Raw genomic sequence first — 12,052 nt, 5'->3', positions numbered from 1 at the left:
CTCCGTACTCGGCCCCCTCCTCTTCATCATCTACATCCTCCCCCTTGGTCAGATACTCCGCCACTTCAACCTGGACTACCACTGTTATGCCGATGACACCCAGATCTACCTCGGCACCAAATCCCCCCACAACCCCCTCCCCACCTCTCCCATATCAACTCCTGTTTGTCAGCTATAAAAACCTGGATGCAACATGATTTCCTCAAACTCAACAGCGATAAGACAGAATTCCTCCTCATAGGCTCCAAAGCCACACTCAGCAAAATCAATAACCCCACTCTCACCATCGACAGCACCACTCTCCCCATCTCCCCAGGCCCGCAACCTTGGTGTGATCTTTGATTCCACCCTCTCCCTTGAGCCTCACATCCGCCATGTCATTAAAACCTCCTTCTTTCATCTCCGCAACATCGCCAAACTCAGACCCTCTCTCACACCTCCCGCTGCTGAAAGACTCATCCATGCCTTCATCTCCTCCCGACTGGACTACTGCAACTCACTTCTCCTTGGCATCAGCTCCACCTACATCAACCGACTCCAACTGGTCCAGAACGCAGCCGCCCGACTCATTACACACACCAAATCCTGACATCACATCACTCCAGTCCTCAAACAACTTCACTGGCTTCCCATCTCCCACCGGATCAACTACAAAATCCTGATCCTCACCTACAAAGCCCTCCACCATCTGGCCCCCTCATATCTCACTGACCTCCTCTTCCCCTACCAACCCTCACGATCCCTCAGATCCACATCAGCCGGTCTCCTCTCCATCCACAAATCCAACCGCAGTTTTGGGGACAGAGCCTTCTCCAGGGCAGCTCCCAGGCTCTGGAACTCCCTCCCCCAACTGATCCACAATTCTGTGTCCCTCACCATCTTCCAGTCCCGCCTCAAGACCCAGTCTCTGATTCACAACAAGGAAACAATATCAACTGAGTGAAGATTTTGCTTTGTAGCATCCAATGAAGCACAATGAATGTCCACTTTCCCACAACTTGTTTCTAGAACTCTTTAGCAGTGGGAGGGGTGGGGTGAGACAACAATGAAACGTCTTAAAATCCTGATTCCCAACTGATGTTAGGAACAATATCACTATCCTTCCTTGGCCTGGCTGGCTTAACTATGATTCTAGAATAATAGTTTTTTGACATTATTTTTTAATTTTTATCAAGGAGGTTTATTTATTAGTTGGGATGATTAGGGATGTACAATTAATGCTGACTTTACCAGTAACATCCAAATTGCATGAGTGAATTTAAAAAACTTCAGAGATGGGTGGATTTTTTTTATTATGTGAAGTAAAAATACATGCAGCATAACAATCCAATCCACCTTTCATCCACACATAGGAGGACCATATGAATCATCACACAGAGAATGCACTGACCTGTTTATTTGCTAATAACATGTGGCAGTGATGGACCTTTTATGAGGAGCTGCTGCAGTTCTTGCCCTGCTAGAGGCAAACGTTCCTGGTCTGCTGAATCTACCACATAGATTAAGACGTCAGCTTTATTTAAGTATAGATAGCAGTATGATCGCATACCGTTGTAGTTGCCACCAACTGTTAGAAAAATATAATGCATCTTATGCTTCCAATGATATTTTGTGCATTTTCAAGTTAATTTCAATAATATTACAAGAAGAACCTCTATTTCAGTAGCATTATTTAGATGCGGGATATTTTCGCAGGAATATCGTATGTAGGTATTAAGTTGGCAGGAAAGGAGGAAAAGCAGAGATCCACGGAGTTTTACAAGATGTTGTTGAGGCTGCATTTGGAGTATTGTGTTCAGTTTTGGTCACCTTGTTGTAGGAAAGATTATTAAGCTAGAAAGAGGGTAGAGAGTTTTTAAGAAGATGTTGCCAAGATTTGAGGACCTGAGCCATAGAAAGAGGTTGGGCAGGCAAGGACTTTATTCCTTGGAGTGCAGGAGGCTGAGGGGGCGATCTTATAGAGGTGTATAAAATCATGAAGCAAATAGATAGGGTGAGTACACAATCTTTTACCCCAGTTAGGGGAATTAAAAAACAGGACACATTTTAGGAATAAGGAATAAGATTTAATAGGAACCTGAGGAGCAACAAAAGGATGGTTGGTGTATGGAATGAGCTACCAGAGGACGTAGTTGAGGCAGGTACTATAACAGCATTTAAAACTAGATGGGTACTAAACGTTCAGGAGGATATCGGCCAAACATGGGCAAATGGGATTAGCTTAGAATGGGGCACCTTGATCATGGACTGAGGGGCCTTTTTCCATGCTATATCAGTCTATGATTGAAGTTAAGGTTGAAGCTTTTTAAAATAGAAAGAAAGATTGTAAGGTAGAAAAGCAAAACAGGAATGTTCAGAGTCAGAAACATGTTCTATCTATATTACTAAAAGTCTGATCTTGACCTCTTTTGGTCCACTGTGCTCCGATTTCCGAGAGAACGCTGCCACCTACGGCCGTCATTTTTAGCCACCTCGCTCAGAGCCCATGTCTGCCTTCCTGGACCAGAGGATTTTTCCCATCGATGAAAAATCAGAGAGATATTAATGTTTTTTAAAAAATCACCATTCTCTCTGCTGCCCCTGCTGGAGGGAGGGGGAGGGGCTATAAAACCAGGAAGCGGTGTGCCTCACTCAGTCTCTGCAAGATGGAGGTCACATCTCTCTGAGCTCTGAATAACACTGAACACATGTCTACTCAACTGTGAGTGCCCTTAATGTGGTTTGAAAATGAAAATATGGTTGGTTTGAAGTAAACAGGCACTGCCTGCAAATGGTGATTTGGGGGGTTTGGGTGGTAATTAGCTTGTGTGCGGGGGGGGGGGGTGGAGGGGGTAGTTAGTGTGTGTGACGCTGCATGCCGCCCCCCCCCCCCCCCCCCCCCCCCCCCCCACAACCGCATGTTGGGGGAACAGACGCAATGGGTCTGCACTTGGTCTAATAAAGATTAAATGCCTGATGTGGAATAAAGGATAAAGATCAGCATGTGCTATCATGGGAACTATCTGTGCCATGTCCTGAAAGAATTGTAGCACAAAGAGCGAAGCAGTATTCATTCCAAAAGTTGTAGTTTATTGTATGAAGGCGTGGATTTGTATTCTGTTGGTCGTGGGTAAGGAGTGAATATGTGAAATTGGAGTGAAAGTAGTTAACAACGAACATGGTAGGAAAAAAAATAGTCATAAAATGGAAGATTTTGATTCACCTGAGATAGTTACAAAATTGAAATGTTGGGATCTGGGTGCTGATCACTGTTGAAGGTTTATTAATATTAAGCTGGAATATATTAGTGCACCTTAACACCTGTGACTTTAATAATAGGTGATACTATATCAAATCATGTTTAATACTAAATTAAACATATTAATATGACACCACTCCATGTTTGACCCTTCATTTCTTCTCCAAATTTACGCTGTTTTTTCTCAGAATACCATGCTGTATCTCCCACGTCAGGCTTCTTCCCCTCATTAATTCAAATTGGCACATCAAATTGTCCTGCTGAGGGGACCATAATGATCTGACTTAATTCTTATCTAGTCAGTCACAGATAGAAAATTATTTGCAATGGCTTATTTTCCCACAACTGCTCCTGGTGTTTCCTCCATCAGTCAGGGCCTCCACTCCAGTGTCCAACACAATCCAACCTCAACTACTTAAAGCTGCATGCTACGGTCAAGTTAATTCAGACAAAATAATTATTTTCTCATTTAACAACACTCCCCAGATCCTTAGAGAAAATCAAAGTTTACTTGTAAGTATTCTTTAATTTTTTTGGCACAAATATTTCTAATGAAAAAACTGGCATTCAATTCTTGACTTGCTGTCAATGATACTTAGTCACGTCAACATCACCAATTCAATCATGTGGCTGATGAAAGAAATGATATCTATTCTATGGAACTGCAGTTATATTAGTGTTTTTACTGTATGTAAACCTCTGCTGATCAATTATCTTTCTGCAACCTCAGCCTTTCTCTCAGCTGGCCTATGCCAGATTTAACAATCACAGTTAATCATTTATGCCAGCTAACCTAGTGTTGATCCGTGAGCTCCATAGTTGTGTGTACAATCTAGTCTGTAACTATGCAGCAGTTCAACAACATTTTGCTAAATTATTTCTAATGTGTAATTGTTCAGGTAAGTCACAAAAACAAACTTAACATTAGAATTTTGTTCTAAAGAGAAATTATACAATGCCTTGCCAAATTTTGGTTAGACCATGATTAGAGGATTGCATCCAGTTCTGAACGATATATTATGGGAAGAATATAGAGACTCAGGAGAGGGTAATGCTAGAAATTAAGTTTGTATTTAATAGTAAAGGGCCTGTCCCACTTGGGCGACCTAATCCACGAGTTCTGGCGAGTTTTCTCTCGACTCATAGTCGCAGCCTTGTCGACACAAGGTCGTAGGACGTCTTCGTAACTCTCCTTCATGCTCGAGGGTGGTCTCCGCGTACTTGAGGCCTCAGCTAGGTTGCGGCGTTTTTTCAATATGTTAAAAAATGCCCGCAAGTAAAAAAAAGTTGCATTGGAAAAAATCAATATTTTTTTTACTCTTAGGTTTGGTCATAGTAGGTCAGCATGTTAGTCGTAGGTAATCGAGGGTAGTCGAAGGTAGTCGTAGATAGTCTTCATCATAGTCGAAAGGAGGTCGTCTTCAATCTCCACTATTCAGTGTCCAATTTTCCCGAAGTTAGTCGTAGCTAGTCGAAGCTGGTCTTCAACATAGTCAAAGGAGGTCGAAGAAGGTCTTCTACATTGTCGAAGGAGGTCTTCAACATGTCATTTTTTCAAACTCTTCTAAACTCGCCAATTAGGTCGCCCAAGTAGGACAACCCTTTAAAGGATGAACTGGGTCTTTGTCTTGAGAGAAAAGAAAACGCTGATGAGTGGCCTAATAGGTCTCTCAAATTATAAAAAGGTTTTGATAGAGTGGACACAAAATGTTTCCATCTGTGGGGAAGAATAAATCAGAAGCTGTTAATATGAAAGGCACCAAGGAAATCCAATAACATATTCAGATGAAACTTTATCCACAGTTGTGAAAATGTGGAACTTGCAACACCAGCGAAGAGTACAAATGGTATAGGTGCAATTTAGAAGAGGCTGGACTGCATCTTTAAATCCAATAGAAGTTTTATATGTAGCTAAAGATTAGAGAATTGTAAATGTTACACTTTTGTTCAGAAATAGCTGCAGGGATAAACCCAGACAGTGACTAAAAAACAATAACTTTAACGTTGGTGACGTGTAAAATTATAGAAATAATAATTAGGGACATCATTAGTGACTTGGACAAACGTGAATTGTTTAGAAAAAATAACAACTAAGAGATAATTGTATCCAAATAAATATGGAGCAAAGATTAAACCATTTTATTTTTATTTAGTTTGCAGATGATCAGTGTGAGAAATGCAGTTGATGTGCCATACTTCCTATGAATTTCCATCTGTTTAGACTCAACCAGAATGACCATACCTTCCATCTACAAGAAATTATTCTTACCCTCTTTTGACCTATATACTTACTTTTTCTTCAAGATCTGAAGACTGTTCCTACATTTTGCAACGCTTAGAAGCTCTATAATCTTCTGACTTTTGATGTTGAGAATGATTTGGCAGCAAAGACATTAGATTAATTGGTCAGAATCACCCAAATAAGCTTAATTTGGCACTGAAAAAGAAATAGATTATTGGAAAATAATAAGCAACTGTCTGGATAATCTAATTAAATTGTATTTGCAAAGCTTAATGGTTGCCTCCATTATGTTGTAAATTTATTGATATAATTTCCAGTGTTTTTGTTAACTTCCTACAAATTAATTATCATGGCTTTTCAGATCACTGCCCAAGGTATTTGTTGATGGGATCTTAGTGCACCACAGGAACAACCCTCCAAAAAATGGACTGGGAAAAATCCACAGGCGGTAACTTTGAAATAACGTATATACTGTACTTTGATTCAATATTTACTAGGAAGGTTAATGAAGGGCAAAAGAATATCCAAGTATGGGATAAGAAATTACAGAAACATATTTGGTATTATAATATGAGTAATATTACACAATACACAAAAATAAATTTAAAGATGCCAAAATAATTTAATGTAATTTATGGTAAAGATAGCAGAGACACTATTATGCATAGCTAATAATTCTATTGATAAAGATGTAATGCTAGATAGAGAGTTAATCTATTATCTATATAATTAGAAATTTAAATTTGACCACTTCCTGTTTGCACTGTGTATTGATTTTAGAAAAAATGCTACCACTTACAGCTGTGATTTTTGGCCATCTTACTCAGATGTCCGGATACATATTTATTTGGATACAATTATCTCCAGCTGTTAGGGCAAGAGGGTTTTTCCCATCGATGAAAAATAAAAGACTTATTAATGTTTAAAAAATATTGAGGTTCTCTCTCCTGTCAATCATGCCATGAAGGCCATGCCCCTTCCGATGGGAGGGGACAGGACTATAAATCCCGGATGTATGGAGGTGCCTCAGTCGCTGCAAGATTGGGGGAGCGAGAGGTCACAGCTCTCTGTCTGAGCTGTGAATCAACTGAACACATGTCTACTAAACTGTGTGTGGATTTACTGACCTGTGAGTGCCTTTAATGTGGTTTGAAAATGAAGTTTGAAAATGAACCCTGCTATTGTGTGCAGTTTTGGACTTCTAATTTGAGGAAGGACATCCTTGCTATTGAGGCAGTGCAGCGTAGGTTCACAAGGTTAATCCCGGAGATGGTGGGACTGTCATATGAAGAAAGATTGGAAAGACTGGGCTTGTATACTCTGAAATTTATAAGGATGAGAGGGAATCTTATTGAAACATATAAAATTATTAAGAGATTGATGACGCTAGAGGCGGGAAACATGTTTCGGATGTTAGGGAAAATGTTACAATGTGTTTTAAAATTATAAAAGGGCTGGACAAGCTAGATGCAGGAAAAATGATCCAAATGTTGGGGCAGTCCAGAGCCAGGGGCCACAGCCTACGAATAAAGGGGATGCCATTTAAAACTGAGATGAGATAAACCTTTTTCGCCCAGAGAGTTGTGAATTTGTGGAATTCTCTGCCACAGAAGGCAGTAGAGGCCAATTCACTGGATGAATTTAAAAGAGATGTAGATAGTGCTCTAGGGGCTAGCGGAATCAAGGGATATGGGGAAAGGGCAGGCAGGAGTTACTGATTGTGGATGATCAGCCATGGTCACAATGAATGGCAGTGCAGGCTTGAAGGGCCAAATGGCCTCCTCCTGCACCTATTTTCTTTGTTTCTATGCTGCAGATGTTGCTTGACCTGCTGAGTATTTCCAATAATTTCTACTTTATTCCAGCAACTGTAATGTTTTGCTTTCAGAGATTTTGAAATCCACTGGACCAGTTCCTGAAAGCCAAAATAATTCTGTAGTTCTAGGTGTGGTCTCACTAGGGCTCTGTACAACTGCAGAAGAACCTCTTTGCTCCTATCCTATATTCGATTCCTCTTGTTATAAAGGCCAACATGCCATTCGCTTTCTTCACTGCCTGCTGTTGTACCTGCATGCTTACTTTCATAGACTGATGTATAAGGACCCCCCAGATCCCGTTGTACTTCCCCTTTTCCCATAGACGAATAGAAAACTGCCAAGGACTGCAACCACAGCTCCCACTGCGGTTCCAAATCATCCCAAGCGAGCCATCGTTTCATGCTGAGTCCCCACAGTCAAGCAGTGAACACTGCCAGGGCTGCCAACATTATGTGAGAGGCTTGTACAACTGCAGAGAAATTTTGCGAGGAACATGCCATTCGTTTTCTTCCTGCCTGCTGTTGTACCTGCATGCCTAAGGACCCCCCAAGGGAATAGAAAACTGCCAAGGACTGCAACCACAGCTCCCACTGCGGTTCCAAATCATCCCAAGCGAGCCATCGTTTCATGCTGAGTCCCCACAGTCAAGCAGTGAACACTGGGGCTGCCAACATTGTGTGAGAGGGGGGGTGGAATTTTGCGAGAGACCAAGCCTAAGGGAGGGGGGGGGGGGGGGGGGGGGGGGGGGGGGGGGGGGGGAGTTTGGGGGGCGGGGTGGCGGGCCCCCTCCCTTTGGTACGGAACATTTGCATTTTTCAGCTTGAAATTGTGCAATATGGTGCATACTGTAGCGAGTCTTATAACTTACACTTGAATGCAATATATGTGCTTTAAATTGGATTGGAGCGTTTTTGAAAGGGGGGAGGCTGTTCGATCACTGATCACTGGCCTTGGGGGAGTGGAGCAACCGAGTGGGGAGAGGGTGTGGAAGAAGGGTAGGAACTTTTGAAATTTGATGTATTAAAATCATGTTTTAGTGCACTGTAGAAGTACTGCCATTCAATATGATCATGGCTATTCATCAAAAAACAGTACCTCTTTCCTGTTTTCCCCATATCCCTTGATGTCGTTAGCCCCAAGAACTAAATGTAACTCTCTCTTGAAAACATCCAGTGAATTGGCCTGCACTGCCTTCTGTGGCAGAGAATTCCACAGATTCACAACTCTCTGCGTGAAGAAAGTTTGTTCTCATCTCAGTCCTAACTGCCCCCCCCCCCTTTATTCTTAAACTGTGACCCATGGTTCTGAACGTCCCCAACATCGGGAACATTTTTCCTGCAGTTACAGTAAGTGAAAATCTAGCAGGCAAGCAGGATGCTTTCTCCAACCACCCCCATTACAAGTCCACTACCTTCCACCGTTTCTACCCAGTGCTTGGTACTTACTTCCAGCAGCCACTGGTTGTCCTCCAGGATGCACCGAGCCGCAGCCTGATCCATGCCGGTCACCTGGGCAAATTCGACACAAAGACTCTCTCTCACTCCCCCCTGTGTCCCCCTCTCACTCTCCCCTTCCCCCTCTCTCTCTCTCCCTCTCTCTCTCCCCCTCTCCCCCTCTCCCCCTCTCTCCCCCTCTCTCTCTCCTCTCTCCTCTCTCTCTCTCTCCTCTCACCCCCTCTCTCTCGTCTGTCTCTCTCTCACTCTCTCCCCTCTCCCCTTCCCTCTCTTCTCTCTCCCCCTCATTCCCCCCCTCTCTCCCTCCCACCTTACTCTTCCCCCTCTCTCCTCTCCCCCTCTCCCCTAACTCTCGCTTCCCCCCCCTCTCCTCTCTCCCTCTCTCTCTCCCTCCCCCCTCTCTCCCCTCTCCCTCTGTCTCTCCTCTCACCTCTCTCTCTTCCCCCCTCTCTCCTCCTCTCTTCCCCATTTCTCCCTCCTACCTCACTCTTCCCCTTGCCTCTTTCTCCTCTGTCTCTATCTCTTTTTCTTTGCCCCCCTATCTCTCTCTTTCCCCTCTCTTTTACCACCCTCTCTTCCCCTTCTCCTACCCTCTCCACTCTCTCTCTCTCTTCCCTCTCTCACTTCCCCCCTCTCCCCCCCTCTCCCCCCTCCTCCCCCCCCTCTTCTCTCTCCATTCACTCCCCCCGTCTCTCCCCTCTCCCCCCCCCCCCCCTCTCTCTCCCCACTGTCTCCCTGTCTCCTTCCCCCCTCTCTCTCTCCACCTCCCTTTGAGAGTCTGTCCCTTCGGCACAGAGACTCTCGCGGCAGCGGCGCAACGCTTCCGACGCCTCCGACGCCCGGGACATGCACTGTCCGGAGTGCTCCATGGCCAGAGCTGCAGCGAGCGACACGCCGGCCCCGGCAAACACTCGTCCGTCCCGGCTCCCCGCATCTGTTCCGGCCGCTGGTTCTGCTCCCATCCCTCCCGCAGCCCCTGCTCTCCAACACCCGCGGACCATGCAGTTAATCTGAGTTTTGAAATTTTCGTTGATCACAAAATTTCTCACCACTGAGCGTGAGAAATTTCTGATGAGCGTGAGGGCGTGAGAGTTTGCTTGAGGGCGTGAGTCTCACGCTCAAAGCGTGAGAGCTGGCAGCCCTGACACTGCCCACCTCTACACACTATGTCTTCCAACATGTCCACCGCATCACTTTGGTTTAGACTAATCCGTCCAATTTATAAGCAGGGAAGGCATAATAACACCAAAGTAAGTTTAAGAGAGTGTCAGGATTTTCTATGCATGCATTGTGGGAATCCTCTTATGGGTTTAATTTTGGTTGCGAATAGATCAACAGTTTTAACATCCTCAGATATTGGACCTACACAGTGAATGGCAGGAATGGTAGGGATCTAGGCGTGCAGGTGCGTAGTTCCTTGAAGGTGGTCGCAGGTAGATAGGGTGGTCAAAAAGGTGTTTGGCACATTGGCCTTCATCAGAGTATTGAGTATAGAATTTGGGAGGTCGTGTTGCAGTTGTATAAGATGTTGGTGCGGCCGCATTGTGTTCAGTATTGTGTACCATGTTCTGTTATGTTCAGTTCTGGGCACCATGATATCGGAAAGATGGTGCCAAGGGTACAGAGAAGATTTACAAAGATGTTGCCAGGGCTAGAGGGTCTGAACTATAGGGAGAGGTTAAGTAGGCTGGGAATTTATTCCTTGTAATGCAGGAGGATGAGGGGTAATTCTTATTGAGATGTATAAAATCATGAGAGGAATAGATCAGGTAGATGCACTGTCTCTTGCCCAGAGTAGGTGAATCGAGGACCAGAGGACATAGGTTTAAGGTGAAGGTTAAAGGATTTAATAGGAATCTAAGGGGTAACTTTTTCACACATAGAGTGGTGGGTGTATGGAACTACACCCACCACCCACCATATGAAGCTGCTAAAGGAGGTACTTGAGGCTGGGTTTATCACTACATTTAAGATACAGCTAGACAGGTACATTAATTTTTGGAGGGATATGGACCAAATGCAGGCAGGTGGGACAAGTGTTGCTGGGACAGGTTGGCTGGTGTGGGCGAGTTGGGCTGAAGGGCCTGTTTACACACTGTATCATTCTATGACTCTAAGTGGGATAATATAGAACTAATGGGAACGGATGAACGATGGTCGGCGTGGACTCAGTGTGCCGGAGGCCCTGTTTCCATGCTGCATCTCGAAACTAAACTAAACTAAAACTGTCGCAGTGGTAAATAACTTAACAATGGAGAATTGAAGTAATTGTATGCTGATAAAGGGAATGAAAGTTTAGGGTAGTTGATGGAATGCCAGTTAGGCACGCCGTATTATCCTGGATGATAAGACACAAATATGCTGGGGTAACTCAGCGGACAGTCAGCATCTCTGGAGAGAAGAAATGAGTGACGTTTTGGGTTGAGACCCTTCTTCAGGCTCAGAGTCTGGGGAGAGGTGAGGAGGTAGAAATATGTGGAAGGGTAGGTACAATGAAGCGTTGAAGATCAGTTATTTGGACACTCTGAATCAAATCGTGGGGAAAAAAAGCCAATGGCATGTGTGACACAGGGTGATCGGATGGTGGAAATGCATTGGAAACAGCGAGAGCCAACCCGCGCCTCCCAGCTGCTGCTCCCACTGTTGTAAACAGGATCCGGACACGTCCATCCACCTTGCCTCTCGCTGCGCTGACGTCAAAAATATCGTGAAATCCCCTCTTAGAAAATGCATTCCAGATGCCTGCAACCAGCAAAGTAAAATATTTCTTGCACCTTTAAATTCTTTGCCAATCACATGAAATCTATTTTCTCCACTGATTGTGTATGAAGGAACTGCAGATGCTGGTTGATCTTTTTTCACTGATTGATCCTTTTCACACCAGAAACGTTTTGTTTCTCCTTATTTACTCCATCGAAACCTTTTATGATTTTGAACAACTCTGGTGGGAAAAAAAAATTCTGAATGGTCCCGACCCATTCTTTTCCTTCAGAGATGCTGCCTGCCCCGCAGAGTTACTCCAGCATTTTGTTATCCATCTTTCCTCTCCATACATGCTGTTATGGGGGGGTTGTCTTTTTTGTCCTCACGGTTATGGGTTCAGGTTTGGAAAGGGATCTGAAACCCACGAAAGGGCCGAACTATTAAAAAAAAAAATCCCTGATCCGTTGCCCGAGGTCGTCGTCGTTGACGTCATCAACGCTACCGTAACCGCGCTCATGACCTGCTGCGTCTCCATGGCAACCAGGGGCGCGGACCCAAGCATCCTGGTGATTGGCGGCTGGTGGTGCGGCGTCAGGCC

The 12,052-nt window shown here is 44.3% G+C and overlaps 1 long non-coding RNA gene across 1 annotated transcript; it reads right to left on the bottom strand.

Moving 5' to 3' along the window:
- Positions 1–2,963: 2,963 nt before the first annotated feature.
- Positions 2,964–11,975, bottom strand: LOC129701694 (uncharacterized). The gene is made up of 3 exons (XR_008724253.1): positions 11,526–11,975; positions 5,531–5,675; positions 2,964–4,955 (listed from the first exon to the last, which is right to left on the bottom strand). It is a non-coding gene; the product is annotated as an uncharacterized LOC129701694 (long non-coding RNA).
- Between the last annotated feature and the right edge of the window lie 77 nt (positions 11,976–12,052).

The sequence above is a fragment of the Leucoraja erinacea genome, chromosome 11 (genome assembly GCF_028641065.1).
Source record: "Leucoraja erinacea ecotype New England chromosome 11, Leri_hhj_1, whole genome shotgun sequence".
NCBI classification, from domain to species: Eukaryota; Metazoa; Chordata; class Chondrichthyes; order Rajiformes; family Rajidae; genus Leucoraja; species Leucoraja erinaceus.
The sequence above is the reverse complement of the archived record's forward strand: the minus strand, read 5'-3'. Positions and strand labels throughout refer to the sequence as shown.